At 35.2% G+C, this 12,038-nt stretch overlaps 1 protein-coding gene across 1 annotated transcript in view; it reads right to left on the bottom strand.

Moving 5' to 3' along the window:
• Window positions 1-389: 389 nt before the first annotated feature.
• The window catches only part of KIAA0408 (KIAA0408 ortholog), a 43,800-nt gene continuing 32,151 nt past the window's right edge, over window positions 390-12,038 (bottom strand). Inside the window, 3 exon segments of the mRNA XM_033095544.1 lie at window positions 390-2,685; window positions 3,554-3,664; window positions 4,321-4,513. The gene's annotated coding sequence lies outside the window, so the exon portion shown is untranslated.

Genomic DNA, 12,038 nt, shown 5'->3' on the forward strand with positions numbered 1-12,038 from the left:
GGGACTTCCACATAAGTCATCTAGTTTGTGTATAGCACACTCTGTGATAAGTAATAGCAGGTAAGAAAACATGCTGAGAAAGTTTAAGTGACGAAATCAAACCAAAGTTTAATAGTCACCGAGGGCTTCTGAGTTTTAGGTTCTTGCTCTTCCAACTTCATTTTGTTGCTTCATTTCGGGTATGATTTGGATCAGGAGAAATGGGAGTTAGGAAAGCATTTTAAGTGGAGCAAATAGCCTGAACAAAGAAACAAAATAGCCGTTTGGTTTGGCTAACAGCTCACTGTGTATGTTCAGAAAAAATAGAGAGTATGAGAAAGAACATGGTTGTGTTGATGAAGCCTTGGATGTCAGGTTGGGACTTGCCTTTTACTCTGATGATTGTGTGCTATATTTTTTAGAGAAAGTAATTGAAGTAAAGAAATCTTATTTTGATTAATAAAAATACTGCTTATTTGCTGAGAGTAAGTTGATTAATGGGTGCAGGAGGAGAGACAAGTAGTGCAACTTGTACTTGCTAAGTTCCTGAGGCCTACATCTTCCTTTCACTTTCCAGTGTGGGAACGAGTAATTAATCCTGACCAGCTGGCACTTCAGTATGTACAAATAGTCATAAGGATGGCCAAGAGAGAGAGGGTGGATGGATCTGTTCCAGCCCCGGCACCATTTTTCAGCCAAATGCTCAAATGAGGATGAATTAGCCCTTTTTGTACAAAGGACAAGGCATTTCTATTTTTGGCTGATAAATAATATTTTTACAAACTCCTTGTTTTCAAGGTGAAGAATTACATGTTTAGATTTTTAACCAAAATTTTCAATATGGCAAGCAGAGTATAACATGTGTAAGATCATATCACTCCATGGTTTAAAGCCCTGAAGTGGTTTTCTATTTACTTGGAGTGGAAGCCTAAGTCTTTAACACCCTAGAGGGCCTTACGCAACCCGCTCCTCATTACCCTTCTAGTTTCTTTTCTATTTCTTTTTCCCTTGCTCATTCCTCTCTAGTCACATTGGCTTCTTTGCTGTGCCTCCAACACATAGGATATACTGCTGTCTCAGGACGTTTGCACTTATTCCCTCTACTTAGAATACTCTTTCCCCCAGATATCTATAGAGTTCATCCCCTCACATTCTTATGATCTTTGCTCAAATAACATCTTCTCAATGAGGACTGCCTCGTCATGCTATTTCAATGGAATCCCACTCCACTGCACCCTATCCTCTTTCTATTTCATTTCCCAATATATCATCATGTGGCATCTTATATCTATTGTTTATATATTTGTTTGTTTTCTCTTCTTCCAGTAGTCTCTAAGCATTGAGGGAAGGGATTTGATCAGTTTTGCTCATAGCTATACTTGTCAAGACCTACAACAGTCCCTGGCCAGATACTCGATAAATATTTGTTGAATGACATAAATGAGGTCTTTTATTCTCTGATGATTATACTTAGCATTTTTTTTTTATCTTTTGATTTGCTAAAGAGCATTTTTTTTAAATCTTTTGGTTTGTTAAAGAAACTTAATCTTCTAATGGATTTTTATGAATCTAGAGAAATTTCTTCATTCCTCTGAAAATTTTGAGTTACTGTGTTAGAGACTTCCCTTTTTTTTTTTTTTTCTTCCAGACTGGCACTCTGACCATGGTTTTTGTCAGACTGAAAAAGGATGACCTATTTCTTCTAGGTAGAATGGGGCTTGGCAAAGCCTGGGACTTTGAAAAAGTCTCCATCTGCTGGCTGGGATGTGGGCACCATCTATAGTCAGAAAGTTATTATTTAACCTGGCCAGTCTGCCATTTCCACTCTAATTTTATTTTATATGTGTGTATTTAATTTGTGCTATTGCAATACAGTTGACTACTAACTTCGGAAATGCTTCTAAAGGTATGAGTATTTTTCTCTATAATCAAATTTCAATACTTGAGGGCAAAGTACCAGGTTTCTATGATGTCTAAATTGGTGGTGCACAGAAGCTCAATAAATAAGGTCGACCTGGTGCAGTGATGATAGTTTTTTAATTATGAGAGTCAAATAATTTCATAGAAATTATAATCTTATCCATGGGTATCGACTAAACAAACTATTCAAGATCCATGTAAGAATAAATAAACCTTTCATGCTCTTAAAATAGCAAGAAATTTGGAATCAGAGAATGGAAGGAAAGGAATAACTGAAAAGATAACTTTCTATTATATGGCCTTAATATTTATCTCCAATTATTTAAGTGTTGAGAACATTTTCAGAATACTAATTAATCTTATTCATCCTGGTGTGTTTTTCTTCCATATATTGTTATAAAAGTATTTGGTGTAGTATTCAAAGAACAATTTTAATGAGACTTTCAAACCCCAAGATTCTCCCAATGCTTCACTGACAGAGAATTTTCGAAGAGGAGCAAAGTTCTGTTGGAGAAAGTATCAATGGTACAGACCTTTATTCTGTTGCCTCAGGAAGTTGGAAGCTAACTATTTTAGTTCTGACCTGGAAAAGAAAGACAAAAAAAGCAGTGTTCCCTAACCCTACATCTGAGGCTATTATTATGTCTCAAAGCCTCACCCCATAGACGCCAAACCAGTTGTCACTGTTATGCTCTTCACGTCCTCTCTGCCATGCCTCTTCCCCGTTTCCTGGGAATCTCAAGGCTTTTGAGAAACAACATTGTGCCTCAGAAAATGTTCAAAGTCCTTAAAAACAAAAACTGTTTGTTAGAGGTGACAGTGACCCAAATTTCTCATCCAAAAAAATGATTCCTAGAATTTATCGGCATTGCTACAAAGCAGCAGTTGACATAAGTGGATATCCTTCAGCTACTATCAAACAGAATTAGAGCATCTGTGAAGGGATTTGGGCAATTCAATGGTAACTATAACATTTTGGCCAAGATTAGTGATCTGAACATTTATTCTGTCATAGTATGGCAGTCTTGAGTTCCTATAAGTAACTTACTAAAAAAAATGAAAAATACTTCAGATTCATGTACCTTATTGAAGGCTACTGCCATTTTTTTCAAAGACATAAGTCACCCCCTGTTCCAAAATTTTTGTTAATTACTCATTGGTTTACCGAGTAAGGTATAAACACTAAGCCTTACCATTCCCGCCTCACGTGAAGCCCCCACTTAAGACAAACTGTCCACTGACTGTCCTCCAAATCCAATGGAGGCTTCAAGAAGTCCCATTACCATGCCTTTGCCAATGAACTTGTCTTGCACTTAATATGACCTATATGCTTAGGACAGTCAAATCCAACATCTGTCATGAATGCTTCCCTGATCAGGCCATGTTCCAATTCTGATTTTCTAGACATTTAATTGCCTAGAATAGCTAAAATCATGAATTTGATGTCAGGCCATATTTTTTACTAGATGTGAAATCTTGGCCAAGTGCCCGTCTCCCTAAATACCAATTTCTTTTCCCTTTGAATGGTGGTAACAATACCAAATTCACAAAGTTGTTGTGAAGTTTAAACTTTGTAAGTTCTACAGAGTTATAGAAATATTAGGTATAGCATTATAATTTATATTCATTTGCAGGTAATGTTTATATTAGTTACCATTTTATGTGTAAACGTCCTTTCTTCATCGACATCCTGAAATCCTTGAGAGTGCCGTGTAGTTCTTATACTTTGTCTCTTCATTATGCCTGGTCAAGTATCCTTTCTATTCTATATGAACAGAAACATCTGTCAATTGATGGGCTGCCTTTCATACAGTGATAAAATGCTTCCAGAGTATCTCATATTTGGTATGTTATTCATTGTTTAGTAATGTTTGAAGATAGCACTTAATTAATTTTGTTGTTAATTACAAGGGATTTGGGGTTATTTAAAACAGAATCATTGTGACAAAGATGCGTATGTTCTGAATATTAATTAAAAAAGCATCTACCCCTATTTTTTATCTCTCTGCCAGAAAGCCAATGCTAAACTTGATAAAATGTCACTAGTTATTCACTATTTTAGCTTTAAAAGTTAGGACCCAGCCTTGAGTCTCTGACTGCAGGATAACTTGTAATTCAACCTATTGAGGGCTGGCTGTGTATCAAAACACAGTAGCTTTAATTAGAGCTTTCAAACAGCTGACAAAAGTGGCAAAGCTGGGGGTGGTGTGGGGAAAGAGAACAGATGCTTTGTTTTAAGGACCTATTTTTTTATCCATTGATCACAAGACATCAGTGGCTGCTTCAGGGACTCAGGTCAGTGGAGTCTCCAGGGTATATTACAGTAGGTCTCGAGGGTAAACATTACAGTTTGCAACAGAGCAAGAAAAATGTGTAATACAGCCAAACAGATTATTTAAAAAGCAGCTTTTGGTTACTAACATGAGGTTGAGCAATCCATTTCTCCACAGGAGTATAAAATTATCACAAGTGTTCATTAAGGTTTCAAAGCATAATTGAAAGCAATGTGAGATTCACCAAGTATTCCTTCTCCGCTCATCTTTGATAGCTGAAATTGGGTTGTTAGTGATGGTTTATTGTGCTTCCAATGAGGACAAAGAGGGCTGGGCTGTCCCTAAAGAAAGAGAAAGAAGAAACAGGGATTTTTTTTTTTTTTTATCATGACTCCCAGTGGTTTTGAATGCGTTAGAGTATTTCATTGGAATAAAAATAAGAAATTGTTAAATTCACTTTAAAAATCATAGAAACTGTATAGTTGTTTGAAGAACAAGGCGAGAAAAATTCTTCCATAAAACATATTGCGTTATTTAGAAAATAACTTTTAGCAATTCAGCAACATGTATTAAAAGCTTTAAAATGTTTATTTACTCAGAAATCCTATTCCTAATAATCGTTCAAAAGGAAATAATAGCAAATATGAAGAAATAAAAGCTTTATTCACCAACACATTACCTATTGTATAAAATGAACCATAAAGCAACCATTCAAACACTACTATTATAAGTGATATTTAAAACATGGGATGATGTTCAGAGAAAAAAGTCAGACATAAAATTGTTTATATTTTGTGATTAAAACTGTAAAACAAACAAAATGATATATAAAATATTAGGAAATATACCACAATGTGATTATATCTAAGTATAGGTAGTATCAAGTTATCTCCTTAACTTTGCTGTATATTATGTAAGGACAAACACAATTTAAAAACAAAAGGCTTATTTCTTTCCCTGTTGACAATAAAGGAAGAGATTTCCCTCCCTTCCTTTTTCTCAGAGCGTTTACTTTAAAAAACTTGTAACTGTTAAGTATGAAAGTACTTTCTCCTTTTGAAATATATCCGTAAGTGCTTTTGAAGACTAGATACGACTTTGTCAGCTCTATGATCCAATAATGTCTTGCTCAAAGATCTGGGAAGCATATCTTTGAAATGTAAACATCAAACCTTTTTGCCAGATAAGATCATAGCAAGAAGAATGACCCTGGAAGTCCATGAACCAAGAATGGTCCTCCTCAGACACTGTGTCTGCAGGATGCTGTGATCTTGGATTTCCCAGCCCCCAGAACTGTGAGAAATAAATGTGTGTCGTTTAAGCCACCACATCACACCCCCCAGAGTAAATGTAAACATCAAAGGAGATAGCACCTCAATCTTGCAGTTTCTGTTGGAGGCCAACAGCCTCACTTTAGTGGGCACATTGCTCTGAGTTGCAAAACTATCTTCTGTCATAAAAGTATGAGAAGTTTGTTTTTCCTCTGGATAAGATCAATTAGCTAACACAGATGCACCCCAATTACCAGCTGAATTTAGGATGGACTCTACAAGGTCTGACAATTAAGTTCACGAACTCATCCTAAACAAAGTGCTACGTACCTCATTGCTGAATATCACTACAGCCACCTTTGAAGTACTCCCCTTGGGAAGCTATGCACCGACACCAGCGCCTAGTCCACCCTTCAAAGCAATCTTGGAACTCTTTTTCTGGAATGGCCATCAGACCTGTTGTCGTGTTACCCTTGATGTCCTGAATGTCATCAAAATGTCTTCCTTTCAATATTTCCTTAATCTTCGGGTAAAGAAAGAAGTCATTGGGGGCCAGATCAGGTGAGTAGAGAGGGTGTTCCAACACAGTTATTTGTCTACTGGCTAAAAACTCCCTCACAGACAGTGCTGTGTGAGCTGGTGCATTGTCGTGACAAAAGAGCCATGAACTGTTGGCATAAAGTTCAGGTCGTCAACTTCTTCAGGCAGCCTTTTCAGCACTTCCAAATAGTAAACTTGGTTAACTGTTTGTCCAGTTGGTACAAATACATAATGAATAATCCCTCTGGTATCAAAAAAGGTTAGCAACATCGTTGCAACAAGTTCGCAAACTTAATTGTCAGACCTCATATGTGACAAATGGTGCTGTCCAGTCCTCCTACATGAAGACTAGTTATTATTATCTTGAATACATATTTGTAATGGGTCGTATCAATTTGGCAATATAAGAGGATGAGGCTCCTGTCTTTCCAGTCTTAGCAGATTATCTGTGATGTGCATTACATTTTGATTTAATGCTTATTCAGTAATAAAAGTGTTTTCTGTATTGCCTTTTGCATTGGAAAAATATTATTACATTTCTACAATTTCAAATGTTATACAATGACCTTTATTATGATTACGAAGGAAAACATTTTATAATTAGCTTCTATTTTCCTAATTGATGGTTTCTTTATCTTTTTGTTAGCAATCTTTTCGTTAAAGTAGTTTATAACTACATTATTAGTTTATCCTACTCTAAGCTATAAACTCTCTGCTCCAAATTCTTTTGACTTGGAAAAGTCACAAGAATTCTTTTGACTGTTCCATTTTCTTCTGAGCTGCATGTCCTAGTATTTTAAGCCTGGGAAATGCACGTCCCACCATCTTGCTAAAACTAGGAGCTCCTCCAGTATCCCATGGTGATCAACCTAAAACCTCTGCTTGTCAAAGCAACAAGTTATCATTTGCACTGGTTAGCCCTTCCTCTGGTCTCTGCTTTCTGGTGTCAGAATATTCCTTTTTTCTTTATTTCCTCTATCCTCTGATGCTCCTTTGAAGAGTATCAAACAACAAAAAATGTTTTAGTATAATTATACCACAAATATTGTATCTCTCTATATCTATCTATCTATCTATCATCTATTATTTATCTTTGTGTTAACATTTGGTTCAGAGTAGAATAAACCAATAAGTGTTTATGAACTGTTTTTTATCTGACATTCAAATTTAACTGGGCATTCTGTATTTATAGTTCTTAAGACTAGCGAGCCCACATGAATGGCCGTGATAAATATGCTTATTGAAACCATTTTCCTCAAGGATGATAATTTCTTAATCAGGGTCAGGGTAAGGGACTCTGTGTTTTATAGTGCATTACTTAAAATAAGTTAATAAACACCATGGAACTAAGAATGCTTACATAATTTAAATGAATAGAAAGATACTTATAAGATAAAATATATTTTCTTATTCTTTAGGGAAAATTAAGTTAATTTTTCTATTAAGATACTAAGAGATAAACATTATCTGGGAGACTAAACAAAATAAGTCACATTTTGTTTATATCTTTTAAAACTTTTCGTTTTCCTCATACCAGTGTCTATAGTACTGTACATAAGTGATATTATTTTCCATTATAAAATATGGCCACATTTTTTTCCCTACAGTCAAAAGAGTGAGTGCCTATTTTCTCCCAAGTCCTCTAAACTCCTCTAAATTCTTCTTCTTCCCCTGGCTGCTGTAGTTTACAAATATAATAATGAGAAACAACTTGAGATGACTGGTGTTGGTAGCTCATTTACTCCTCCTTTTGGGAGCCAGCTAGACACTGGTCTTGAGTCACCTTGATAAAAGAACAAGCTGATGGCAGTGTCTGAGCGCTAGGACTCCCCCTTTTCAATGAGTCTATTTTTTTATCGTCTCACGCCACTTAAAATTGTCACACTGTCAAAAGCAAGTAGCCATTTTCTACCCCCTTCTCTATCAATGTGTGAAATAGTATTATACAGTGAGGTCTTTCTCCTATGGCCCACTCTGTGACAGGTCCTGCTACTGCCACCTCCGCATGCCACTATGAGACAGGCAGGCCAGTCGGATGGTGTGTGTGTGCTGCTTCCCCTGCCTATAGGCTTCCTCAGGATACCCACTTTACTTTATGTCTCTCATTACTGATGTTGTGTGGGTCTGCTCGCATTGAGGATGGTATCAGTGGTGTGATTTATAAGCAGATCTGCCTTTTCATTGTACTTGATGAGACCGAAAGGACTCTGACGCGTCTCAGATTGAGCCAGAAAACCCAGTCACTTCATTACAATCTCCTGAGAGTCATCCTTCTTTCCATTCTGGAAATTTCCCTTTGCTTTTTATAAAATTTCAGAAAGCGGAACTGTTAAAGAAAAAGACATATTTTAAAAAGTTAAGATTTCAATTAGATTTTGCCTCTAATATATTTGCTTCTCTCTTGAAATGGGTTTGAGATTTAAATATAGAAGCTTTGTTTAATAAGCCATGAACATTTTTGAGTGTTAATTACAGAATTAGAAAAGAAATATTAAGTAAATGAATATATTTTCTGGCTTCATAAATTAATTTACGGTGGCCTGGGTTAGAGGTGCTTGCTTAGGGCACAGACGTAAAATGTAGTTTAAAGAATAGTCTGCAATGGTTTATCAAACTTCTACATTCTTTTCTGAGGTAATGGGGAAATAGATTGAGTACAAATGTGGTGAAAGACTTATTCTTTGCTTCTCTCTGTCACATGGATAACTTAATATCCTACATGTAATTTTTTGGGAAAAAAACTAACCAAGCCTCTTTATTCTCTTCTCTAGCTGTATGAAAATTCTGCCAAGTTAAGCTTTTAAGTCCTTTTTGTTAATTTTAATGAGCTATGAAATGAATGTTTTTACTACATATTGGAATATTATTTTGCTCTAAAATATTGCAATAATCAGAAAGTTGCCTATCAGAACTATCTTTCATTATTTTTTCCTGTTATTTAAGGCATTTTAAATCCAATGTTTGAATTTAGAATAAGTTCTACAGAAACACTGTAGAACTTTTTTCCCAGTTGCCTTTTTATCCTCTGCTGTGTGTGGTCAGAGCTGGGAGATTACACGTTGTATTAGATTGGCACAAAAGTGATTTAAAAGGTTAAAAATAATTGCAAAAACTGCAATTACTTTTGCACCAACCTAATATTTTCTAGGATCCTTTGAAAAATCGCAGGAGATCAGAATTATCTATAAAGGAAGAATGAAGCTTCTGGCATCTAACTCCTACCCAGTGACAACTGCTGGTAGTTGTTGCAATGGTAGTGAGGTGACGTGATTTCAGACTCTATAGTACAAATGGAAGCAGCATTTTTCTATATGGAACTGTCCTTACTTAGCACTCCAGAATGAGCCCAGGGAGAACTTCCAACAGTGGTGTAGTACCAAGTGTGTGCTCCCCAGCTAGGAATGTTAGCAATTTCTAATCCCTATATAATACCTCTTCTTCTTGCTCCTCTAGCCTCCGTCACCATTTTGTTCTTCTAGATATTCCAGTACCTTTGTCATCAATTTCCTGTTTTGCATTTAAATTCCTACCATTGTTTCTGTTCTCCTAACTGGACCCTGACTGATAAAGTACTGATAAGAGGTTACTAGACATGCTCCATTACACACAGAATTTCTGTCTTTGACCCCAGAATGAAGAGGTACCTCAAAAAATATGCTCTTTTTGGAAGGTATATGGTTTCACAAAAGAATGATGAAGCACATTCATGCTTCTAAAATAGAAACGCAGTGCTGTGCCATTTTATAACCTCCACATAGCTTTCTAATATAAATTTCACTTGAAGATTGTATTTAAAAAGACAATATTTTCTCACTCTTAAGTTTTGGGGCAGATGATTTTACTAGTAAATTCTACCAAACACTGGACAGAAAGAACTACTGGACAGAAAATCTGCAAGAATACTGAAGAACTGAACCACACAATCAATTAAGAAGATCTAAGAGAAATTTAAAGAACACTCCATACAACAAAAGCAGAATATAGATTTTTTTCAATTGCCTAGGGAACTTGAACCAATATAGACCATATCCTGGAAGAACAAGTCTGTATTTTGATTGTGGTGGTGGTTATAAAAATTTATACATGGGAAAAAGTGCACAAAACTACACACACACACACACACACACACACACAAATGAATACAGGTTTGAAAACACTAATGTACCAATGTCAATTTCTTAGTTTTGATTTGGCACTGCAACTGTATAAGATGTCATCATCAGGAGAGGCTGGGTAAAAGATGTATGGGACTCTTTCTTCTATTTTCCAGCTTCACATGACTCTTTATTATTATTTCAAAATAAAAAGTGTGAAAAATGTGTTTGGTATATGCCAATTCAATCGAGATAAGAAAAATCTAATTTTCTTTGTTGGTGACTATTTTGTTGCTTTTATATAAGCCCAGAAAGCGTAACATTTTATACTCAATTGCTGTTTGAAAAATTTGGTACTTCTTTGCTTGAGGAATAAAGTAGTGTTAATACTGCAGTTCCAAAAAATTGATTTGGACATACTACTAAGGAAAAAAAATACACGGTGTCCTAGGATTGCTCAAGGAACAGGTTGCTAGAAAGGAAAAGTTGAAAAGTGTGATTTCTTCATGTGTCTTCAGAAACCCACATAGCCAGTCTTTTGAGAAATTATTTTGTTGCTGCAGAAATCAGTGTTTTTAAGATTTAGATTAAACTCTACCAAAAGTCATTTGTTCTAAACTGGAGTTTAAGAATTTGTAATTACTCTCATTATATATTTTGTTTACAAGTGCTTGATTCCTTTTAGTTCTATTTCCTGCCAATAGCAAATAAGTATCAAAAAATCTGTACTGTGAGTGTGAGTGTTATAATTTTTTAAATTTATACATTTAAAATGTAGTAATTTAAGATTTGTATTTCCAACAGGAAACACATTATGTGATTTAATATAGGAAGTTGGGATCCCCAGCTAAATTTTGGGAAAAATAGAAAGATGATTTAAAATTTTTAGTGCATCCAGAAATCAGCAGTCTAAGAGATGAGGCTTTACCAGTGAGACTGATGGTGAAAAAGATTATAGACCATTCTCTTTACTACTCAACTTGTACTAGGTAGCTTCCACCTAAAAACAGTAGGATGTGCTTAGAGGCATATTTAATATGTGAGCTGTAATTTTGTAGAATTGCCAATGGTCTAATCCTTAATATATTTCAGTGGATAAAATCCTAGGAATAATTGCATAAACCATTATTGTTCTTTTGGGTAACATTAAAAATGAACTGTTTTCTTGACATTGGCCTTGGCGATGATTTTTTGGATTTGATACCAAAAGAAAAGACAACAAAACACAAAGAAATGGGACTACATCAAACTAAAAAGCTTCTGCACTGTCTAGGAAACATTCTGGGGAGGGGAGAGAGTGAGTGAGAGAGAGAGAGAGAGGAAGGAAGGAAGAAAAGGCAATTGAATGGGAGAATATATTTACAAATCATGTATCTGATTACGTGTTAATATACAAAATATATAAATAATTTGTATAACTCAATAGCAAGAACGCAAACAATCCAATTAAAAAATGGGCAGAGGATCTAAATGGACATTTTTCCAAATAAGACATACAGGCCATAAGATGGCCAACAGGTACATGTAAAGATACTCAACATCACTAATCATCAAGGAAATGAAAATCAAAACCACAATGAGTTTGAAAACTTGCTCTTTGACATATGTATGTGCTAGCTTTGGCAAAGAAAAATGAAGAACAGATTTTCAACTTAATGGAATTACTCTTTTTCAAATAGAGAATTAAATACATAACAATGGCTAAAACATGGGTTAAAATGATAAATCATTGCTTTGTGTAATGATAAAAAGTAGTGCTCAAAATTGGCTTATTCAGCAAAAATATTTTAAAAGTGAATTCTTTATGAAAGTGACATTGTGCAAGTTTTCACTAAGTATAAGACTACAGCAGAATTAAAGTGTGAGAATTGTGAAGAGGTGGACTTCCTTGACAATGAAATTTTGGAAACTAATTACATGCAATAAAACTCAGCCCACGTAATGTTTTAATGCCTTCAGAA

The sequence above is a fragment of the Rhinolophus ferrumequinum genome, chromosome 3, assembly GCF_004115265.2.
Source record: "Rhinolophus ferrumequinum isolate MPI-CBG mRhiFer1 chromosome 3, mRhiFer1_v1.p, whole genome shotgun sequence".
NCBI lineage: Eukaryota > Metazoa > Chordata > Mammalia > Chiroptera > Rhinolophidae > Rhinolophus > Rhinolophus ferrumequinum.